Source organism: Tiliqua scincoides, chromosome 3 (assembly GCF_035046505.1).
Source record: "Tiliqua scincoides isolate rTilSci1 chromosome 3, rTilSci1.hap2, whole genome shotgun sequence".
In the NCBI taxonomy this organism is placed as follows: domain Eukaryota; kingdom Metazoa; phylum Chordata; class Lepidosauria; order Squamata; family Scincidae; genus Tiliqua; species Tiliqua scincoides.
In genome coordinates this window covers 56675005-56697074 of record NC_089823.1, presented here as the reverse complement: position 1 = coordinate 56697074, position 22070 = coordinate 56675005, and the positions used below count along the sequence as shown (strand labels likewise).

The window sequence follows — 22070 nt, the reverse complement described above, 5'->3', positions numbered from 1 at the left end:
CAAACCTTAAAGAACCAAATGGAGTCTGCCTCTGAATTCCGGTTGCTGGGGCAAACAATGGGGGAGAACATGTATCTTCATACAATTCTTGTGGGATTTCTGGCAGCACTGGGCCCACTACTATTAAACACAGGATGCTGGACTCGATGGAATAGCCTTTAAAAATGGTAAAAGGACTTTATGTTAAACCAATGCTTTGTTTTTCTGATTTCAGAAACTCTGGGCACAATCCAGAGGTGCCCTTGGGCTGACGCAAGTCCCTTATGCCGGCCCAGAGTGTCAAAAATGTGCCATAAGGCAAGTTTGCATCTCCTTGAGAGGAAGCCTGGCCAGCGCTCCGAGAAGCTCCAGCCTGCTCGGGTTTCTTCTCTTGGACTTGCGTTGGCCCGACTGGGCCAACGCAAGCAGAAAAGGGAGGCAGGGGGAAGGTGAGGTGGAGGCAGAAGGGAGGCATTCCTTCAGAAGGGAGGCAGGAGAAGGGCAGGCGGTGGGTGGCCCCGGGGGTGGACGGGTGGGGAGTGGGAAGCGGGGCTGGAATCCGGCAGTTATGCCAGATCCCAACCCCCATTCCCAAGGAGAACGGAGCTGCTTGAAGCCCCTCTGGTCTCCTCGGACTTGCACCACCTCAAGAGGCGGCACGAGGAGACCCATAGAGGCCAGCAGCCCTTACCCAGAGGTAAAGGGAAGTGTTTCCCTTTATCTCTTGCTGAGCTGCTTATGGCCACTATCCTGCGCTGGATACAGCGCAAGCCTCCTGGGTTGCCTTTTTCAAAGCAGGATAGGATTGCGTCCTCTATCACTGAAACACCGAGGCATTTCAGCTATAAACTACTTTATAGCACAGCTACCCAAAAATGACTTAGCTCCACATTGTTGTTACAGCTCAACAATTTTGAAAACTTTTTATGAAATTATCTTACATGCAAGATTAGCATTCACAGAGTTGGTGTGATTCCTCCCCCCCCCCCAAGACTCTGAACTACAGTTTCTCTACTTAATACATTTGCCCTTTGATTTTGCACCATTTGGTATGTAATCTGTAGGCACCACTAACTTGCCACCCCTGTGGTATTTTCCCAGACTGATTTATATAAGTAAACAACTTAGCAAGAACTGCGCTCCACCAATTAATGTTTGACTTAAACAATTCACTGGGAAGCACATCCTCCCCTGGCGCTTTGTTATTTGGCAGGGAAATAATCAGATTTTTTACTTCGTCCAAGGTGACTGGATCCCACTCAGGGAAGGATGAAAAAAGATGATAATTTAAACCCAAAGACAAATGTGGGCTATTCCCATAGGAGGAGGAACTGAAGAGCGATGTAAAATGGGTACGCCATTGTGTAGAAGTTATTTGATTATCTAGGGCTCCAGAATATCTCTTCATTCCCCTTGACAATAATGTCCAGAACTTGGCCGAATCTCTTTCCAGAGCTGCCAAACCAAGCTCTAGCCAAGTTTTCCTTATATACTCTTCCTTTTTCATCCGTATCAAATTTTTATACTCTCTACGCAGTTGGACATAAGAAGAAAAATTTTCCCGTGAATCCTCTTGTCTCAATCTCCTTATTGCCCCAGCCAAGATACGTTTTTGGGCAGCACATTGCACATCGAACCATCCACCATAAGACTGAATTTCTGTATGAACGGGCTTAGAAGTGACTACAAAAGGTTTAATTTCTTGAACAATTTTTCCAAAAGCTTCCAAGGGATCTGGAGAAAAAAGAACCTGACCTCTTAAAGATAATAATCTAGGGGACAATAAAAGAGAAGTTATTTTTTCTTGTAAATTTCCGGTCCAACGCAGCCTTCTCTCTCCCTGCGCTACTAAGTTTTCTTCAAATCGTTTCTTTTCAGAGACTTCACTAACAGGCAGGGAGAGAAATAACTGTATTGGCATATGATCACTTTCAGATCTAACAAGTACCTTAAAACTTTTGAAATGGGATAACATTGAGTGAGAAACTATCATATAATCTATCACACTTTTACCCCTTGGCCCAAAAAACGTATACAAGCCCGAATCTGGATCTAAATCTGTTCCATTACAAATATAAAGTTGATATTTGTAAATAAGACTAAAAAGAAGGTGTCCAGCTCTATTTATCCCCGAATCCCTTGAAATCCTAGTGGGAAGATAAGCTAGATCTTCAGCTGAAAGGCCCAATTTTGCACCCATAACATAATTGTTTTCCCCTATTCTGGAGTTCAAGTCTCCTGCCAACAAAATTAAAGGATCATTATGCTGGTCAAACAAATTGGAGAGAACCAAATCTAATTCAGAAAATAATAAATTACCATCGCACCTTAAGATCTCTGGAGGGCAATACATATTCAACAGGAAAAGAATAAAACCTTCAGGCCAAGAAACCTGTAAAGTTAAAATGTTGGAACTTGTCTGTAGGCACCATACTCACCTATTCTCTGATATCTTCTGTCTACTTAAAATGCCTTCCAGTTAGCTGTTGACATGATGAGATGTTGCCCTTGAAAATTTTTCAAAAGACATTGAATAAGAAGTATCAAAAGTTTCAAAAGACAAGTATCAGGTTTAACAGGAGAAAAATTGAAGAATTTGCGATGGTGGATAAATTAATGTCTCTACGCCAGCAGTTTCCAAACCTATCCTGGTCAACACACCCTTCTTTCACAGTGCCCTGTGGTGGCATTGCTGCGTCATGGCACACAGATGGGGACTATTGCTCCATGTCGTGAGAATGGATGATGGCCGGATCCCAAAGGATCTCCTCTATGGTGAACTCGTGCAAGGAAAGTGCCCTACAGGTAGACCACAGCTGCGATACAAGGACATCTGCAAGAGGGATTAGGAGTGGACCTCAACAAGTGGGAAACCCTGGCCCTATCTAGGCCCTATCCTATAGGTTTGACCCTATCCATTTAGTCAAACTGATGTCCATCATAGCTCCCATGTCAAATTCATACCAAGAAGCTATTGGGCTCTCATCCAGGCTAACAAGAGGTTTCCATAGGTCCCAAGTGATAATACACCTTTAAGTGGTGGAGCTGAGAGTTCCAAACAGGAATACGTTGGATTGGAAAGAGCCAGAACAAATGCTCAATTATTGTGTGAGAATTTACTTGAGTGAGATTTGGGTCATAAGAGCCCTGCTGGATCAGGCCAAAGGCCCAGGTCCTGTATCTCACAGTTGCCCACCAGATGCCTCGGAGAGCACATAAGACAACAAGAGACCTGCTTCCTGTTGCCCTCCCTTGCATCTGGCATTCTGAGGTAACCTAAAATCATGGCTTTGCCATGTGACAGTGAAGCCAAATGTTTACAGGGTTACATCTTAAGTTTATGTAGTCATGACTAAGGGTGCAATTCTACCCTGTGCTGCAACAGGCAAGTCAAGAGGTTTGCGCTGTATCCAGTGTGGGATAGGGGCCCAAAGCGGCTCAGCCAAAGGTAAGGGGAAACTTTTCCCCTTACCACCGGGTAAGGCATGCTGGCCCCTATGGGTCTCATCAGATTTGCACCACCTCCTAAGGTGGCACAAGTCTGAGGAGAGCAGAGTGGCTTGAAGCCACTCTGAATTCCCTGGGAACAGGGGTTGGGATCCAGCATAACTGCTAGATGTCAGCCCTGCATCCTGCTCCCCAACTACCTGCCCCAGGGCTGCCCACCCTCCACCCACCCAGGAACACCTCCCTCCCACCTCCTCCCTCACCATCCCAGAGTCTTGCATTGGTCCAGCTGGGCCAACAGAAGGGCTGGGAAGAGTATAGTACTTTTAAGACTGGTTGCCAGAGCTGTATGTATATCATAAGGACATCAAGATCACTATCTCTTTCAGTACAATTCAAGTTCTCAAAGATTATGTTTTTTTAAAATGACATTTTACTTTCATGGCAGAAGTTAATCTGATTCCCAGAGACAAGCTAATTGCAGTAAAATGCACAGCTGCCTTTTGATCTGAGCATAATGTATTATTAATATTCTTTCTTTATTAAAGGGCTAAACTGTGAGCATATTGTGTATCAGTGTATTTGACATTCACTGAACAGGTGTATGCAATGCTGGATCTTGGTGCTTTTCAGGCTAGCTGGCACATTGTGTGTTTCAACCACTGACCAGAAAATACAGAACTTCTAAAAAAAATAGAGATGAAGTTAAAAGGATAATTTTCTCTAAATTAAAAGACAGAGACACTAATGATAGCAACTAAGGATTCGCAGCAGGGGGCTTTCAAACCATAAGTGGAACTTATTGGAACAGCACTTTAAACGTGCATGCCATATTTTAATTGCATAATTCAAAGGCAACCTCTTTGCATCGAGTGTTAATGATGAGTAACCCGCTTTTTCAACAGTTGTTTAAGTTGCAGGCTTCCAGCAATACCAACAAGAGACTTTCCCTTCAAATGGGTTTCGTTCAAATAGCTCTGAAGGGAGATCAGCCTATTAAGATTATCTTGGAATAACTTTGAAGTTACCACCAACTTCCCACATCAAGTGGACTGATTACAAGAAGCCACTTTTTAGCTGAAGTAGCATAAACACTCACCCTAATGCAGCATCATTAGCATCATAAACACTCATCCCCTAATCCCCTGGGGGCTGGGGATAAGAATAGGCCCTCAGTTTGGCTGTACTTGTCCTAAGAGGCGACTAAACAGCCACCGGGTAGATGGGACTCGTCAGCCTGGGAAGGCAGCTCATCTGAGAGAAGGAAAACTCCGATCCCAAACCTCTGCTGCCTTGTGGCTACATCCAGTTATGGAAAAGGCTTCAGGAGTCAACCTCGAGGCAAAATCGGGAGCCGGAGTCCCTGAGGCAGTTCATGGCTGAACACAGTCATGTTCTGGCAACTCCTGCGACGCTGCTGGAACCAACCGTATTGGCCTCTGCTTTTCCATTGGACCATTTCAGCGATGTGGAGAGGGGGGATTTGCTGCATGGGTAACAGCCTATCCTCCATGCCTACTTTACCCAGGCTTCGCGCACTGGAGAGGACACTCTGTTCCAGAACCACCATTCAGAGCGTTACACCATAGTCTTCCGAGACTGAAGGATGCCAATATAAAAAAAAAAAATGCAGCAGAATGGGAATCTGAATGAAATGACACAGTATATGGGAGACGCCTGATTGATTTCCCAATGCTGTTTTGGTTTTTTTAATGAACTGCCTGTATCCTCTCAATGCTAACCTGAGAGGGACATTTTGACTGAGTGAATAGCAGGAAAGAGCTAAATAGTCTTAGCTGCCCCCCACAAGTCCACCCTCTCACAGCTTGATTTCAGTTTTAGTAACATCAAGAGAAGGGATGTGTGGTGGGGGGGTGTAGGTGAAGCAGAACTGGCCCACGTTGTCTGTGGAAAGGCACTGCAGCTGCTCTGCCTCCTTACACCCAAGGAAGCTCTCCTTACACAGAGGAGGCTCACCCTACACCCTCTTTTTCCGGTGCAAGGATAGCCTCTTCAGGTGTAAGCAGATGGAGCTGCTGCAGTGCTTTTCCATGGATTACAATGGAGCAGTTCTCCTTCACCTGCTGCCCCTATACTGCACGTCCCTGGTCAAGAGATTTAAAAAGTATATACAGATTGTCTCAAAAAATGTTCATAGATTTTAATGATCTCTCATTCATTCAGATATTATTGTAGAAAACCTGCAATACATGAACATCTAAGGCTGGGGTGCCCAAACCCTGGGGCCACTTGTAGCCTTTGAAGACTCCCAATCCGGTCCGCAGAGAGCCCCCAGTCTGGCCCACTGGAGACTTGCTGGAGCCCACACTGGCCTGATGCGACTGCTCTCAGTGTGAAGGCAACTGTCTGACCTCCTGCATGGTTGAGGGCTCCCTCCACTGCTTGCTGTTTCATGTCTGTGATGCAGCAGCAGCAGCAAAGGAAAGGCTAGCCTTGCTTTGTGCAAGGCCTTTTATAGGCCTTGAGCTATTGCAAGACCTTCATTCATTTATATGAATTCCATCTCTAATATATTCATTTATGTAAATTTATTCAAATCTGAATTGTACATTAATTCTTTTTTTCCCTGGCCCCGACACAGTGTCAGAGATATGGTGTGGCCCTCCTGCCAAAAAGTTCGGACACTACTGATCTAAGGGAAAAAAAATTGAAATGTTTGGAACCTCCCCCCAGCACACACATTGGGGAATGTCTACAGATCCCATAGTCAGTGATGTTGGCAGTGTATAGATGACAATGGATAACATATAAAGCACTTGGTCTAAATAATTAACTGGACCAAGCCATAGGTTATGTGTACATCATATGCAGTATATGTGTGAATTATAGCATAATCAATTTGACACAATAAAGTGTGTATACATTTTTTGAGACACCCAGCATACTATACCAGGGATGTGTGGTGTGGGAGCAGCTGGTGAGGCAGAACTGCCCCATCATTGCCTGTGGAAAGGCACCGCAGCTAACCCACCCGCTTACACCTGAGGAGGCATGCCTTACACCGAGGAGGTTATAAGCAGGAAGGGCAGCAGTGTGCTTTTCCATGGACTATGATGGGGCTGTTCTACCTTACCTGCTGCCCCTGTACCGCACGTCCCTGGACTATACTACTTAAAAATAATTTTGAACACTTCTGTTTTTTTATTATTAAATCAGGCCTGCTGCTGCTTTAACAACCAACAACCTCAGCCAGAAAATCTAATTACGTTCTGCTCTTAATTGCATGTGAGTCACTTTGAAAGGTCTCAGCCTGGGAAAGTGTTATGCAAAACAATTCCAATGAATAATACCTTGCACATGAGGATCACCCATGCATCCCTACCAGCCCAATTCTATGCAAGTTTACTCAGAAGTAAGTCCCACTGTGTTCCATGGGACTTTCTCTCAGGTAAGTTTGCATATAATACAACCTAATTGACTGATTTAACAAAGAAAAGCATTAATATAAGGCCTCTGGGCAGAGCAGAATAATCAAATGATAAGTCCTGGCTAGGGTGGGCAATCCTACAGGATTGGCCTGGATACTTTAGGAATCTGCATCAGTCTCCAGGAGAGTACTGAATGCAATTCTGGAGATTTTAACAGAGGCTTCCTGGCTTAGTGATATTGCTTTAAGTTGGGAGAAAAATCTCCAGCCATAGCTTCAGTGAGAGCTGGCAATCATAGCCCTGAGTGGCCTCATCCCCTTCTCAATTGTTGACACAGCCATGTGAACCCCGGCCTGGCACTATTGTGCCTGAGGAGAGGGTGGCAGGGATGCAAAATCCATGGGTCCCAGGGCTTTCAGGGGGCCCGGGACATAACAAAACAAACTCTATAGCATAAAACAATTTTTTTTTCAGTTGGGAGAAGATTCTGTTTGGCTACAGTATTGATTATTCCCTCACCTCTTATTAATGTAAAGAAAGAAGTACAAAGTAAAATCAATTTAAAAGAACAGAGAAAAAGAAGGAAAGGGGGAAAAATTATATATACATAAGAATACTACATACATCAACAACTAAAATTCTCTCTCTCACACACACAAACTTCAGTGCTCTACGAGAACATGGCAAACAGGGTTTACCAATTCCCTGAGTATGAGCAGGCTAAGCAAAGTCAAGAGGGTTTTCTTTCCACGGCATATTTTAAACTAACCTGGACAGTCTTTTCAGCTTCCTTCTCCAAGAAGCCTCTGCCACCAGTGACATGTGCACGGGTGCAGCCTTCCCCTGCTATAGCTTTTGAGAGCAACCCAAACCTGCGCTGGAACAGGCAAGCCAAGAGGCTTGTGCTGCATCCAAAGCAGGTTTGTGGCCAGCAGCAGCTCAGCCAGAGTAAGGGGAAACTCTTCCCCTTACCCCTGTTTAAGGGCTGCTGGCCCCATTCTCCGGGGGGATGGGATCCAGCATAACTGCTGGATCTCAGCCCTGCCTCCCTCTCCATGCCCGCCCACCCCTGGGGCCGCCCATTATCTGCCCTCCTCCCGCCCAGGAACGCCTCTCTCCCTCCTCCTCCCCGCCCCCCACGCCTACCTTTGCCACTTGTGCTGGCGCGAGTGCGTCGACAGAAGCGGCTGCGGGGAAGCCAATGCGGAGGCTTATGCCAGCCTCTGCAGGCCGGTACTTCTTGGAATGCCGGCCTGGCTTCCCCGCTAGGAGGCACAAATGTGCTTTACAGCATGTTTGCGACCCTCTTATGCCGGCCCAAGGGACTTGGGCCGGCATAAGGTGCAATTTGGATTGCACCCTAAGTTACTCCAACTGGGGTGCAATTAAGACTTTGTCTCCTCCTGGAAGGATATACCTTCTGAATCAAGCCCAGGAAACTCCTGGCTGCACACCCAAGACATGGTCCAGATCCCATTATTCACCTAGAAATGTCTTTTTTTTTTTTTGTCCAAAGCCCTGCTCTGGGCACAGAATCATGGCCTTTTCTTTACTGCTGAAGGTGTCCATACTGTCAGTTTTAGAAGTCTCTTCCTCCTCTAGAGACTTCCACTCTGTCCATCTTTGTGAAGTTGTTTCCTGCTTGAAGAACCAGGCCCAATACTGTGTCTGTAAGTGTATAGTGATATGACAGCAGTGATGGCAACAACAGATTTGAACAAACAACTGTCCCACATGATTAAGGAAAGCAGCAAATTAACGGGCCAGGATGCTCAGGCCTCTAAGAGTGTGGTGATCAGTCTGGCAGGAAAGCCTTGTCTGATCTAGTCCTATACTATTTATTATATGTATGATGTATACGCCTTTTCAACAATCCATTTAGGTTTTATTCTGAAAATCCTAAACGCTTTCCATAGTGATATTTCTATATAATTATTAAAACAGATTGTATATGTTGGTAGCATTAAAAATTGATTCTCAATTTGAAAAAAGCAAAAGAAAAACAGAGGTTAAGGAGGCTATAAACCCAGGCCCATTGATCTTTGTAACAGAGCCTATTTTCTGAAATGGTGGGAAATAGTTGAATAAATACCAAATGCATATAATTCAGTTAAATAAAATATTTCCCATGCTGCACAATAATCTGGCTGTAAACACTGTCCCACTTCTATAAATCTACCCTAATATTCACGGCAGTTTCATTAATGTGCTCACAATAAATATAGTGGGGATGACATAAACACATTAATAATCCCCATTGCGCTTAATGGCTTCTCCCTCCTCTCTAAACGAAAGCTCCAGTTGTCGCTACACCTAAGGAATCTTGCCACTGAATTCATTCATTAGCAGAAGAAATGGGGCTTGTATTGGGAACAGGACACACTTTTTGGTGTCTGAGAGACAAAGGCTCGAACACAGTAGTAACCTGTTTCATTATTCATTGTGTTGACAACTGATTTATTTAGTAAATTAGCTGCCTTTCAGCATAAGCTCCCTGGGTGGTGTACAACTGGAAAAAAAAGAAAAAAAGAAATATGATAAAATACAACAACAAAACATTAAAAGCACAGAGACGTAGCAATATCAATAAATAAAAGTGGGCTGAACCCCCCCACACACAAAACTAGCTACACAGGATGCTGAAATGTCTGGTCAAATCAGAACATCTTTACCTGGCACCAGAATTACAACAAAGTTGGTACCAGGCAAGCTTCTTTAAAGAGGCAAATCCAAACTTCTTGGTTGTTTTCACATAAATAAATGCAATTTGGAAAGAAGACTAATTTTTCTGTTGTCTGGGGGTGTGTATAAATGTTAGCTTCAAATTCTTAGTACGCATGTCCCATTGTCAGTTGCCCAACCCCCCCCCCAAGTGCCTCGGGGAGGGGGTGTAATGGGTTCATTGTACCTGGCCTCTTGTTAAAAAGAGGGACTAAGAACCAAAGGTAGCAAAGTAAGGGGGCAGGTACCAAATACAGTTGAAACTTGGTATCTCTGGGGGGGGGGGGGAAGATCTGTTCCTGGACTCTCCATGGAAACAGAAACCCATGGATAAGCAAATTCATGGGTCGTTTCAATATTACCTACAGTCACATTTGAAGGTGTTCTGAGACCCGCAGAGGCCACACATGGCTTCTGCATGCCTCAGAAAGGCCTCTGGAGGTTCTGGGAAGGTACATCGGTTTTTGTAAAAATTTGAAATCTCTTTCCCACACCTCCTGAGGCCTTTACTGAGACCCACTCTGTGGGCCTCCAAATGTCTCCCAGACATGACTAAGGAAGATCTTCAGTTGTGTCCAGGGGCTCAGGTCTGGTCTTCCACCATGGGTTTAGAACCCGTGGTGAGTTAAAATTGAGGGTTCCAAATCTGCAGGTAAAGAGGAGGAACCTGTACACATTTAAAGGGAGAAGGGAAAGGGCCCAAAAGAAACTTTTTACTCCCTGGTAAAATGCCTCTCAGTGTCTCTGTTCACAAGTAATTCTGTGCACTTTTTAACAATCATATCATCTTACGTAATTTTTTGAGGTTAAAATCCTTTGGGACAATGTGCATATGGTCTTGCATTTATTTTGCTTATTCACTGCTTTCATCCCAGCCACTAAACTGTGCCTGGTCATGGTGGCTTTTGACCGCATGGTTAGTGGCAGGCTTGTCACAAAGTGACAGAGCAATCCTATGTTTACAAAGTGCTTTCACAATGGACACTACACTGGAATGAGCCATCATAAATGTGCCATAATGCACTGAACAACAAGGAAGGAGCAGCATCAGCACCAGCCTGCCTGCCAGCACTGAATCCGGGCCCCTGGCTGCCAGTGGAGGTTAGTTTTGTGCCAAGCCATTCAGGGGTTGGAAGAGGGTGGCAGAAAGGCATTTCAGAGGTAGGGGGTGTTTCTGGGCAGGGGGAAGGCAAAACAGGGCATAACTCCCCCTTCTGAGCCAGTCAGAGTTTCACTGGGCTGCTCAGATTGCCACCATCTGTATAGCTGGCAGAGATGTGAGTAGCCCTACTGTGGTCATTACTAGGTCATTACTTGGGGTAAGGGTGGGAAATATCCCCTTACCCCAAGGAGACCTCCTGCCACCTCCTTTGAATATCCTTTTTGGAGCAGGGAACCTGGGCAAAATCTAATGGGTGGCAACTTTTCGATGCTACATATCCTGAGAGCTGACTATAATTACCTAGGGAATAGCACTAGTGACAGCAGGAAGAAGGGGAAAGGCAGGACAAAGGTTATAGAATTGGAGGTTTGTAGGCACCTGCTTTTCACTTTTTCTTAGGGAGGCTCCACCTCTTGTAAGGTGGTTGTGAGCTTCCTGTTGACCTTTGAATAGGGAGAATATAAGGGAAAGCAATAAGTGAATGTCAGATTACTGCAGAAGTGGGGCTAATGGAGAGAAGATATGGACTAAATAAATAGATGAGCAAGGGAATTTCTTAAGGCAGGAAATGGTTTTTAATTTCTGGAAAAGGAGATGGTATGATTTGAACTTTCCTCGAAAGTTCTCCATCTGCCATGAAAGCCCTCCTCCTTCATTTCTTATATAAGGGGGACAACTGTGGGAAAACAAAGCGGACAGACACAGCTTCATAAAGATGCTGGATAGGCAAACGTTTATTGATAAATACAGTGGTTCAACATCTTAGGCATGTTGCCTTCTTTAGAGATGCAGAAAAGTGATAAGAAAAAAGGTGTTTAAGAGGGGTAAAAATTTTACAGCATTAAAATTAAATAGTGAATATTTTCAAATTAAATATTTATTTAATTAATTAAAACATTGTTAAATTCAGGTTGAGCCTACTTATCCACGGATTTTTGATCTGCGGATTTGGCTCAACATGGGTCCTTTAGACCCCCGTTTAGCCACATTCAGCCCAACTTGATGCCTCTAGAGCAGCCATTTTCAACCACTGTGCCATGGTACACTGGTGTGCCTAAATTGATAATGTTACTTCCAACCATGGCATTATTTCCAGGTTAAGGGCATCACTTCCAGTGGGTTCCGACAGATTGTCATTCTGAAAAGTGGGTCCCTCTGATAAAAAGTTTGTGAACCACTGCAAGGGATTTACAAAATGAATTCAAGTCCCTTAAATTAGTGGCAGGCGAAACAGACTGTTTTAATTTTAAGAGAGATTAGATTTTAAAAGATAATGTGTTGATGCAAGGCCCAGATTATATACTGCTCAAAACAATAAAGGGAACACTCAAACAACACAATGTCACTCCAAGTCAATCACACTTCTGTGAAATCAAACTGTCCACCTAGGAAGCCACACCGATTGACAATCAAGTTCACATGCTGTTGCACAAATGGAGTAGACAACAGGTGGAAATCATAGGCAAGTAACAAGATACCCCCAATAAAGGAGTGGTTCTGCAGGTGGTGACCACAGACCACTTCGAAGTCCCTATGCTTTCTGGCTGATGTTTGGGTGACCTTTGAATGCTGGCGGTGCTGTCACTCTAGTGGTAGCATGAGGCGGAGTCTGCAGCCCACACAAGTGGCTCAGGTAGTGCAGCTCATCCAGGATGGCACATCAATGCGAGCTGTGGCAAGAAGGTTTGCTGTGTCTGTCAGTGTGGTGTCCAGAGCATGGAGGCACTACCAGGAGACAGGCCAGTACACCAGGAGATGTGGAGGAGGTCGTAGGAGGGCAACAACCCAGCATCAGGATCGCTACCTCCGCCTTCGTGCCAGGAGGAACAGGAGAAACACTACCAGAGCCCTGCAAAATGACCTCCAGCAGGCCACAAATGTGCATGTGTCTGCTCAAACGGTCAGAAACAGACTCCATGAGGGTGGTATGAGGGCCCGACATCCACAGGTGGGGGTTGTGCTGACAGCCTGACACCGTGCAGGACGTTTGGCATTTGCCAGAGAACACCAAGATTGGCAACCTCACCACTGACGCCCTGTGCTCTTCACAGATGAAAGCAGGTTCACATTGAGCACGTGTGACAGACGTGACAGAGTCTGGAGACAGCAGGGAGAACATTCTGCTGCCTGCAACATCCTCCAGCATGACTGGTTTGGCAGTGGGTCAGTAATGGTGTGGGGTGGCATTTCTTTGGGGGGCCGCACAGCCCTCCATGTGCTCGCCAGAGGTAGCCTGACTGCCATTAGGTACCGAGATGAGATCCTCAGACCCCTTGTGAGACCATATGCTGGCGCGGTTGGCCCTGGGTTCCTCCTAATGCAGGACAATGCTAGACCTCATGTTGCTGGAGTGTGTCAGCAGTTCCTGCAAGATGAAGGCACTGATGCTATGGACTGGCCCGCCCATTCCCCAGACCTGAATTCAATGGAGCACATCTGGGACATCATGTCTCTATCCATCCACCAGTGCCACGTTGCACCACAGACTGTCCAGGAGTTGGCGGATGTTTTAGTCCAGGTCTGGGAGGCGATCCCTCAGGAGACTATCTGCCACCTCATCAGAAGCATGCCCAGGCATTGTAGGGAGGTCATACAGGCACGTGGAGGCCACACACACTATTGAGCCTCATTTTGACTTGCAGTATGGACATTACATCGCAGTTGGATCAGCCTGTAGTGTGTTTTTCAACTTCAATTTTGCGTATGACACCAAACCCAGACCTCTATGGGTTAATAAATGTGATTTCCATTGATGATTGTTGTGTGATTTTGTTGTCAGCGCATTCAACTATGTCAGGAACAAAGCATTTAATAGGAATATTTCGTTCATTCAGATCTCGGATGTGTTGTTTAAGTGTTCCCTTTATTGTTTTGAGCAGCTTATATTGTTTATCCATGAAAGCATTTCTTTTTAGGTCCTCAAGATTCATAACCTTTGGAAAAAAACCTCAAGAGAAGGATATTGTCCCATGTTCTATTTCTAATTTTACAGGATTATTTCATTGCCTCCAGCAAGTATTATTATAGCATCCTGCTATTCTAAGAGCTATTAAGTTTATTTTCTAATAGGAACTTCTATAATTAGACAAGGTGGCTAAAAAGTTATAGTAGTTAGGCTGTACTTAGAAGTTCAATAAATGTTGAGATATTTTGTGAAAATTGCATGCAAATTGCTGCTATTACCAAGTCTTCATCAAGTGTGCTGAGGGACATGTTCATCATCTCCACTTTTCACCTCCAACTAGATATTGTGACCAGCGGCAAGGTGATGGGGAAATCTAAATGGGAAAATGAGCTGTTTTTTTTTTGAAAAGGCAGTGTGAGACTATACGTGTTGCCAGGTTAGGCACACCACGTTTTGCCCTGGAGACATGGAAGAGATGAGTAGAGATCATGAGAATAGCTCCTCTGACGTTCAAGCTTTGCTTCAGTGTCAGAATGCTATTTATTTTGCCCTCGAAGTGAGCAAAAATGATTGCTTGATATTTTACTGATAATTGCCAGAAAGAGTGAGTGAGAGAGAGAGAGAGAGAGAGAGAGAGAGAGAGAGAGAGAGAGAGAGAGAGAGAGTAACATCTCTTTCATTTAGCAGTGATCATGACCAACTGTGCCATTCACCTAAATAATATCATGTACAACCAAAAATAAAAACAAAAAGTTCTTTGGGTTGGTTTGGCTGCTACTCATCCAAGCTTGACCCCATTGCACTAAAGATGTGTGGAGGCCCATTCAGTTCCAATGTAGTTTTCTTAATCAGTGACAGACCTGCCCATCATCGTGCCCCGGTGCAAAGGTCCGCAATGAACATAAGAGCAGCCCCAGTGGATCAGGCCATAGGCCCATCTAGTCCAGCTTCCTGTATCTCACAGCGGCCCACCAAATGCCCCAGGGAGCACACCAGATAACAAGAGACCTCATCCTGGTGCCCTCCCTTGCATCTGGCATTCTGACATAGCCCATTTCTAAAATCAGGAGGTTGCACATGTACAACATGGCTTGTAGCCCATAATGGATTTTTCCTCCAGAAACTTGTCTAATCTCCTTTTAAAGGCGTGCAGGCTAGATGCCATCACCACATCCTGTGGCAAGGAGTTCCACAGACTGACCACACACTGAGTAAAGAAATATTTTCTTTTGTCTGTCCTACCCTCCCAACACTCAATTTTAGTGGATGTCCCCTGGTTCTGGTGTTATGTGAGAGTGTAAAGAGCATCTCTCTATCCACTTTATCCTTCCCATGCATAATTTTGTATGTCTCAATCATGTCCGCCCTCAGGTGCCTCTTTTCTAGGCTGAAGAGGCCCAAACACCGTAGCCTTTCCTCATAAGGAAGGTGCCCCAGCCCAGTAATCATCTTAGTCGCTCTCTTTTGCACCTGTTCCATTTCCACTATGTCCTTTTTGAGATGTGGCAACCAGAACTGGACACAATACTCCAAGTGTGACCTTACCATCGATTTTGTTCTCAATACCTTTTCAAGGTATTCAAAGGTGAATCAAGCATAGAATTGGCCTTCTTTACTGCCACCGCACATTGGGTTGACACTTTCATCAACCTGTCCACCACCACCCCAAGATCTCTCTCCTGATCTGTCACAGAGCTCAGAACCCATTAGCCTATATGTTAAGTTTTGATTTTTTGCCCCAATGTGCATGACTTTACACTTACTGACATTGAAATGCATCTGCCATTTTGCTGCCTATTCTGCCAGTTTGGAGAAATTCTTCTGGAGCTCCTCACAATCACTTCTGATCTTCACCACTCGGAAAAGTTTGGTGTCGCCTGCAAACTTAGCCACCTCACTGCTCAACCCTGTCTCCAGGTCATTTATGAAGAGGTTGAAAAGCACCAGTCCCAGGACAGATACTTGGGGCACACTGCTTTTCACCGCTCTCCATTGTGAAAATTGCCCATTGACACCCACTCTCTGTTTCCTGGTCTTCAACCAGGTCTCAATCCAGGAGAGGACCTGCCTTCTTATTCCCTGACTGTGGAGTTTTTTCAGTAGCCTTTGGTGAGGGACCGTGTCGAACGCCTTCTGAAAGTCCAGATATATAATGTCCACGGGTTCTCCTGCATCCACATGCCTGTTGACCTTTTCAAAGAATTCTAAAAGGTTTGTGAGCCAAGACTTACCCTTACAGAAGCCATGCTGATTCTCCCTCAGTAAGGCCTGTTCGTCTATGTATTTTGAGATTCTATCTTTGATGAGACATTCCACCATCTTACCCGGTATAGATGTTAGGCTGACCGGCCTATAGTTTACTGGGTCTTCCCTCTTTCCCTTTTTAAAGATTGGTATGACATTTGCTATCCTCCAATCCTCTGGCACCATGGCCATTTTGAGGGACAAGTTGCATATTTTATTCAAGAGATCAGCAACTTCATTCTTCAATTCCTTCATAACTCTTGGGTGGATGCCATCAGGGCCCAGTGACTTATTGATCTTTAATTTATCAATGAGGTCTGAAACATCTTCTCTTTCAACCTCTATCTGACCTAATTCCTTGGTCAGGAGGGGCCGTTTGGGTAGCGGTATTTGCCCGAGGCCTTCTGCCGTTAAGACAGATGCAAAGATGTCATTTAATTTTTCTGCCATCTCCAAATCTCCTTTTATCTCCCCTTTCCCTCCCTCACTATCCAGAGGGCCAACCGCTTCTCTGGCGGGTTTCCTGCTTCTAACATATTTGAAGTTTTTATTATTCCCCTTAATATTGCTGGCCATGCGTTCCTCATAGTCTCGCTTGGTCTCCCATATCACCTTCTTACATTTCTTTTGCCACAGTTTATGTTCCTTTTTATTCTCCTCATTAGGGCAAGACTTCCATTTACGGAAGGAAGCTTCCTTGCCCTTTACGGCCTCTCTAACTTGGCTGGTTAGCCATGCGGGCACCCTCCTGAACTTAGTTGAGCCCTTCTTCCTTTGTGATATACACTTCCACTGGGCCTCTATAACTGTTGTTTTAAGCAGCCTCCATGCACTCTGGAGAGACTGGACTCTTTTTACCTTCCCTTTCAACCTCCTTCTAACCAGCCTCCTCATTTGAGGGAAGTTCGCTCGTCGGAAGTCAAGGGTTTTTGTGAGAGATTTGCCCACCCCACCCCCACTTACCCAGCACAATGAAGCCTCATGTGGCATTTCAGACAACTGGGAAAGCATTCTGAGGCTTCCCCACAGTCTTAAATAATACTTCCGGGAAACTGGAAGTACTGCTTAAGATTGCATTGGAAGCTTCAGAAGGCTTCCCACACAGACTGGAGCGCTGCATGGATGCAGCACTCGGAGTATTTGCCCGCCGCCCCCCTCAAGGTACACCACTGTTCTTAATCGTGTGTAGGGCTTCCCTTTCCCATCTGCTGCATGTGAGAGAAAGATTTTTACAAACTCCCCCTGTGATTATATAACAGGAGAGCATGTTATGAGGGAAGTGGAGATTTCTTTGGGCATGCTCCTAATTGTGGGGTCGGGGACTCGCATGGACAATATCATCTGAACTAGCTCATAGACACCTATTTCTTGTTCTAGGGGCATATGTAACACATGTACAAGGACAGTGTTTGTGCAGATATGTGCTTTACCCTGTTTCAGAGCTACTTGAAAAGCTCTGTGATGAGTAAGGAGATGAGTTGGTAGATCTTGTTCAGATCTTTCTTTTAAAAATTCTGAAATTCACTCTGCTGCACTTCAGAAAGACAGTGTGTCCTGAAAGATGAAAGTGAACTACAGCTTGAACTTTCTAAAACTCTGCAGTCGATGCAGCCTCGCAATAATAGAATCAATCGAAGATTTGCAGTTGACTTCAGTGGAAGATGTAATGCACTCAGTAACAATTTAATTCCTTTTCTGTGCTGAGTGTTTTGTATGAAAACCTTCAGTTTTTGCAGCCAAACCGTTTGATGTTTAAATTAAACATTCCCTATTGAGGGTCAGCATTTTATTTTATTTTATACATCCCATCATGTTTCCACTTCCAATTCCTACTCTGTCACTACTTTGTTTTTCCCTAACCTCCCCATCCTTATTCCATAGGGATGAGGAGTCCCAAAGTGGATACCCCTCAGCTCCTATTGGTTGTTCCCCAGGGGTCAGTTTAAAAGCTGCTCTGCCACCTTTTTAATGTTACATGCCAGCAGTCTGGTACTTGTGAAGGCCATTGTAATGGAAGGATATTATCCATTTACAAAGGAATGTATGCACAATTTTGCTTCATCTTGTAAAATAAATGGGCAGGTCAACATATGCTTCAGAGATCTTGGATCCATTCTGGATTGAGACATAACATTTCAGTATGATACCAGTATTATACCAGACTGTACTTTCCTATTAAAAAGGGAAGAGCTTCATGCAGCAGAACCAAATGACAATAAATTTCACTCCTAAAATAAAGTGTCATTCTTTATTCCATTTGATGTTTTAAGATTCACCTGGAAAATATGTAATTGAAAAAAAAATACTGTCATATTTCATGTTATGTGCATTTTTAGGTATGTAGAGGATATTTAAAAGATATATAGTATACACTCTAGTTTTAAGTCAAAAAGAATGTATAACTTTATTTTAAGAATTTGTCCCTTAATGTGACTTAATGGATTTGTATTAGTTTAATGGATCCTTAACATTCCATTGTAAAGTGCTGTAATATATGGTTAAATGTACTATATGTGGGGTAAGAGAAGGATTAAGTGTATATATGGTGCTACTTAAAGCAAATCTATCGTGTCAACTCATCTAAGTCACTCAGCAGTAAGTACATTTCTAAAATTAATCCAATGATACCATCTCAGGTATAGCATGTAGTCGCCCCCATAGCCAGAAAATGTCCTTGAAGGCACATTTGTCTTATTGATTCCTGGATGGAAGATCACAAGTAACAGCCCAATCCTGAGCTGCCTGGGACGCGCGGCTGTAGTGGTGCTGCAAATGGCTGCCACTGCATCCTGTGTGCTTTGGGCAGCCGCTAGTGGCTCTTCGGGACAAGGGGACTTTTGTCCCCTTCCCCTAGGTAAAAGGAGCAGCCCCGCAATGGGGCTACTTGATTCATCCCCAACGAAAAGGTTGGGAGTGAATCAAGAGCCTCCATGTAGGGTGACAAGCCCAACACGGAGGCTGTGGATCCAGTGGAGCACCTCCCCACACCCCACTCCCGGAATGCCTCCCCCTGGCCTCTGCCCACCTCCCGCATCCCCATAATGCCTCCTTCCCGCCCTCCGCCTACCCTCCATCCACCCTCTGCCCACCTCCCCCTCCCCAGAACACCTCCTTCCGGCCTCCCTCCACACCGCTGCTTACCTCTCTGCTGCTTGGTGATCTGTGTAACCTCTGAGCAGTGAAGGTTGGGTGCCCGCCTGGTGGTAGCCTGGCGCCGGCCAGTACTAGGCTACTACTGGCACTTACCCAGCGGTAGGGCCCGCAAACGTGACTTAGAATGCATTTGCAACACAGTGCGCCAGCAGTGAGCCGGTGCACTGAACCCAGGATTGGGCTCTAAGCCATCTAAACTAGGAAGCACAGGGTAAAGGTAGCAATAAAATGAAATGTAGTGAATTGATATATAAGCAACACAAGAGCTTCTATTTATTTCCATAGCAAAGGGGGGTTATATTATTTGTTCAACTCATGAGTCTCTGACAAGAGATGATAACCAAGTACACTATGTAACTAAGTGTTGCTTTTGGGCCAAACTGCCTGTGGCCAAGAAGAGTCTGATCAAACTTTCTACACTGATCTGTGACTGCAATCAAGATTTGATTTGATCAAACCATCTGATGTATTTTTTTTTAAACATAAAAGCAGCCCCAAATTGAATTAAGTAGAGTTAGGAAGGGGGTGGTATCTGTATTATTCCTAGGGGATTTTGCCAGCTGTGCAAATAGTAGGTGATTTTGATGGGGAAAACAGTGGGGGGGGGGGAAGGTTAAGTCTCTCCTCCACAGCACTACAGCCCAGCTCCAATTTGCCCCTTCACTGGGCTACTTTTAAAAAATTCTAAGGGAAGATGGTGAATAAAATGAGCACAACACTTAGGAATCAGTGATAGGTCCTGCCTTCCTGCACTTTTTGACTGGGTGAACTGGAACTGTATTAGGGAAAGGTAGTCTTTTCCCAAGCTGGAAAGCCCAGATGAAAAGAGAAAAGCTTCCTTCCCAGATCCCCCAAATCTGAGGGATCTCTTTAAAACCAGGTAGCAGTGGAACATGATTGGCTTGGGAGATGTAGCAACCCACTCTTTCCAGAGTGGGCCAAGACCAGACAGGCAAATTGGAAAAATATTAAACATTTATTAAAATGTAAAAAATCAAAACAATGGAGGGAGATAATACAGGTATTTCTATGCCGCCCTTCTTGGTCTTCAGATTTCTCCTCGGACTTTATTCAAGGCGGTTTACATAGGCAGGCTAATTAAATCCCCAAAGGGATTTTTACAGTTTGAAAGAAGGTTCTATCTTTCAAGAAACCACAACATTCAGATGTTTCTTTCATTGATCTGGTTTCACATTCTGGCCTCCCATGCTCAGAGCAGATGGAATAACTCGGCTCAGCTTGTCAGCTGCTTCAAGGTCGCATGGTGCCGGTGGCCTCGAACTGATACGAGGAGCAAAAACAAAGTGAGAAGATGGCAGACAAGCATGTCAAAAGTCAAGTGGCAAATAAAACCACAATCCTGACATGATTTGTCTGATTACTTTGAACTTTCCCTCCCATATTTAGTCATACTGATAGGGTCCTGGTTCTTGCTCCCTCATTTGAAGCAAGGCGAGCAGGCAAGCCCGTCTCCCCATGAAACATCAAATTCTTTCTGTTGGACCTGGGTAAATGTATGAAGGTGTGTATCTGACTCCACGTTTATAACCTGTGGCTGTTAAGACTGTTTAACCAGTTGGGTTTGGAATCAAGGGAGTTATTTCCTGCTCTTGGAAGTCTGGTGGGCTTCATGGGCAAATTAGGTCATAGCTAAGTTCTTTGTTGACTATGGGAGGGAGGGGATAAGAAAGCACAATGAAGGTTAGAGAATGACTATTGGAACTGGATGGCTCAGCAATCTCTTCAGAATTTTGAAATACCACGAAATCTTCCAGGGGCTAGAAAGGTTCACGGTAGGGGAAAAACAGGCGAACAGGGTCAATCTTCTTCTTCTTTCGTGTTTGTCCCGTGTGGTGGCAGGGTCTGCTATTTTGAATTGGAGTCCCCATTTCATTTGGTTGCAGGCTTGGAACAGGTGCAGGTGGGCAATTTTCACGTCGCCATGCAGCATATCAAGCTGCTTTGGTCGGCCCTTCAGTCGTTTGCCATTGACCTCCAACTGAAGGCCCTTCTGCGCCAGCATATCTCTGTCAGCATGCAGAACGTGGCCGTACCATTTAAGCCAGACTTCTCTCAACTTGCCAGCGATTGGAGCGATGCTGGGTGTTGTCATTGCGCAAGTGGTCAAAATGAGTGATGCCACTGATCCAACACAGCATCTTTGTCTCCATGACAGTGAGGAAACATTCAGCTTCTCTTGTTGCTGGTCAGCATTCAGCTCCATAGATTGCAACCGGGCAGGTGAATGTCTGGTAGATCTTTGACTTGAGATGGTTGCTGCTATTCTTGACGCAAAGGACACCGGTCATCATGTACCACTTTGTCCAGACTGCGTTTACTCGTGCAGTGGCCTCATGACTCAGGCTGCCATTAGCCACAATTGCCTTGCCGAAGTATCAGAATGTCTCAGCACGTGGCAGGTCGATGCCATTTATGGAGATCGTCCCAAGCTTATTGGGGTCTGTCATCATCCACTCCATCTTCTTGATGTTGAGGCAGAGGCCAAACAATGCAAGACGGTCACTCCAAGCTTGTACTTGCTGCTCGAGGTCCACCTGGTTGTCGGATGTGAGAAGAATGGGATTTTAACCACATGTTTCCTGGATTCTTATCACAGATCTTTTACAGTTCACGTAGGTCAGTCCTTAGAGTAACCAAATTTCTCATGATCCTTGTTCAGGGCCTCTGCACCAAAAACGGTTCTTGCTCAAGATGTTTCATAACCAATATATGCTGATCTCATGTGGATGTGTATATTGCTGTGATATATTACATTAAGGATATGCTCAGTATTCATATCTGTTGGAAATCATAAGCTACATTCATACAGAAATTAATTTAATTCTTTTTGAAGTCTACAAATAACATTTGTGTGATCAGGGGCAACATTGTACTAGACAGATACTGGAGACAGTTAAAACATGTTCAGGTTATGTTACATCCTAGATAGCTGCAGATAATGTCTAGATCCTGTGGGATTTGCTTAACAACTAAACAACAACAAAAAAAGATAATTTTAACAGCCACATTATATAGTTTCAAGGACAATTCTGCCTTTCATAACATCTTC

At 44.7% G+C, this 22070-nt stretch overlaps 1 pseudogene; it reads right to left on the bottom strand.

Moving 5' to 3' along the window:
* Positions 1 to 20702: 20702 nt before the first annotated feature.
* On the bottom strand, positions 20703 to 21576 carry LOC136645033 (uncharacterized; annotated as a pseudogene).
* Positions 21577 to 22070: the final 494 nt, after the last annotated feature.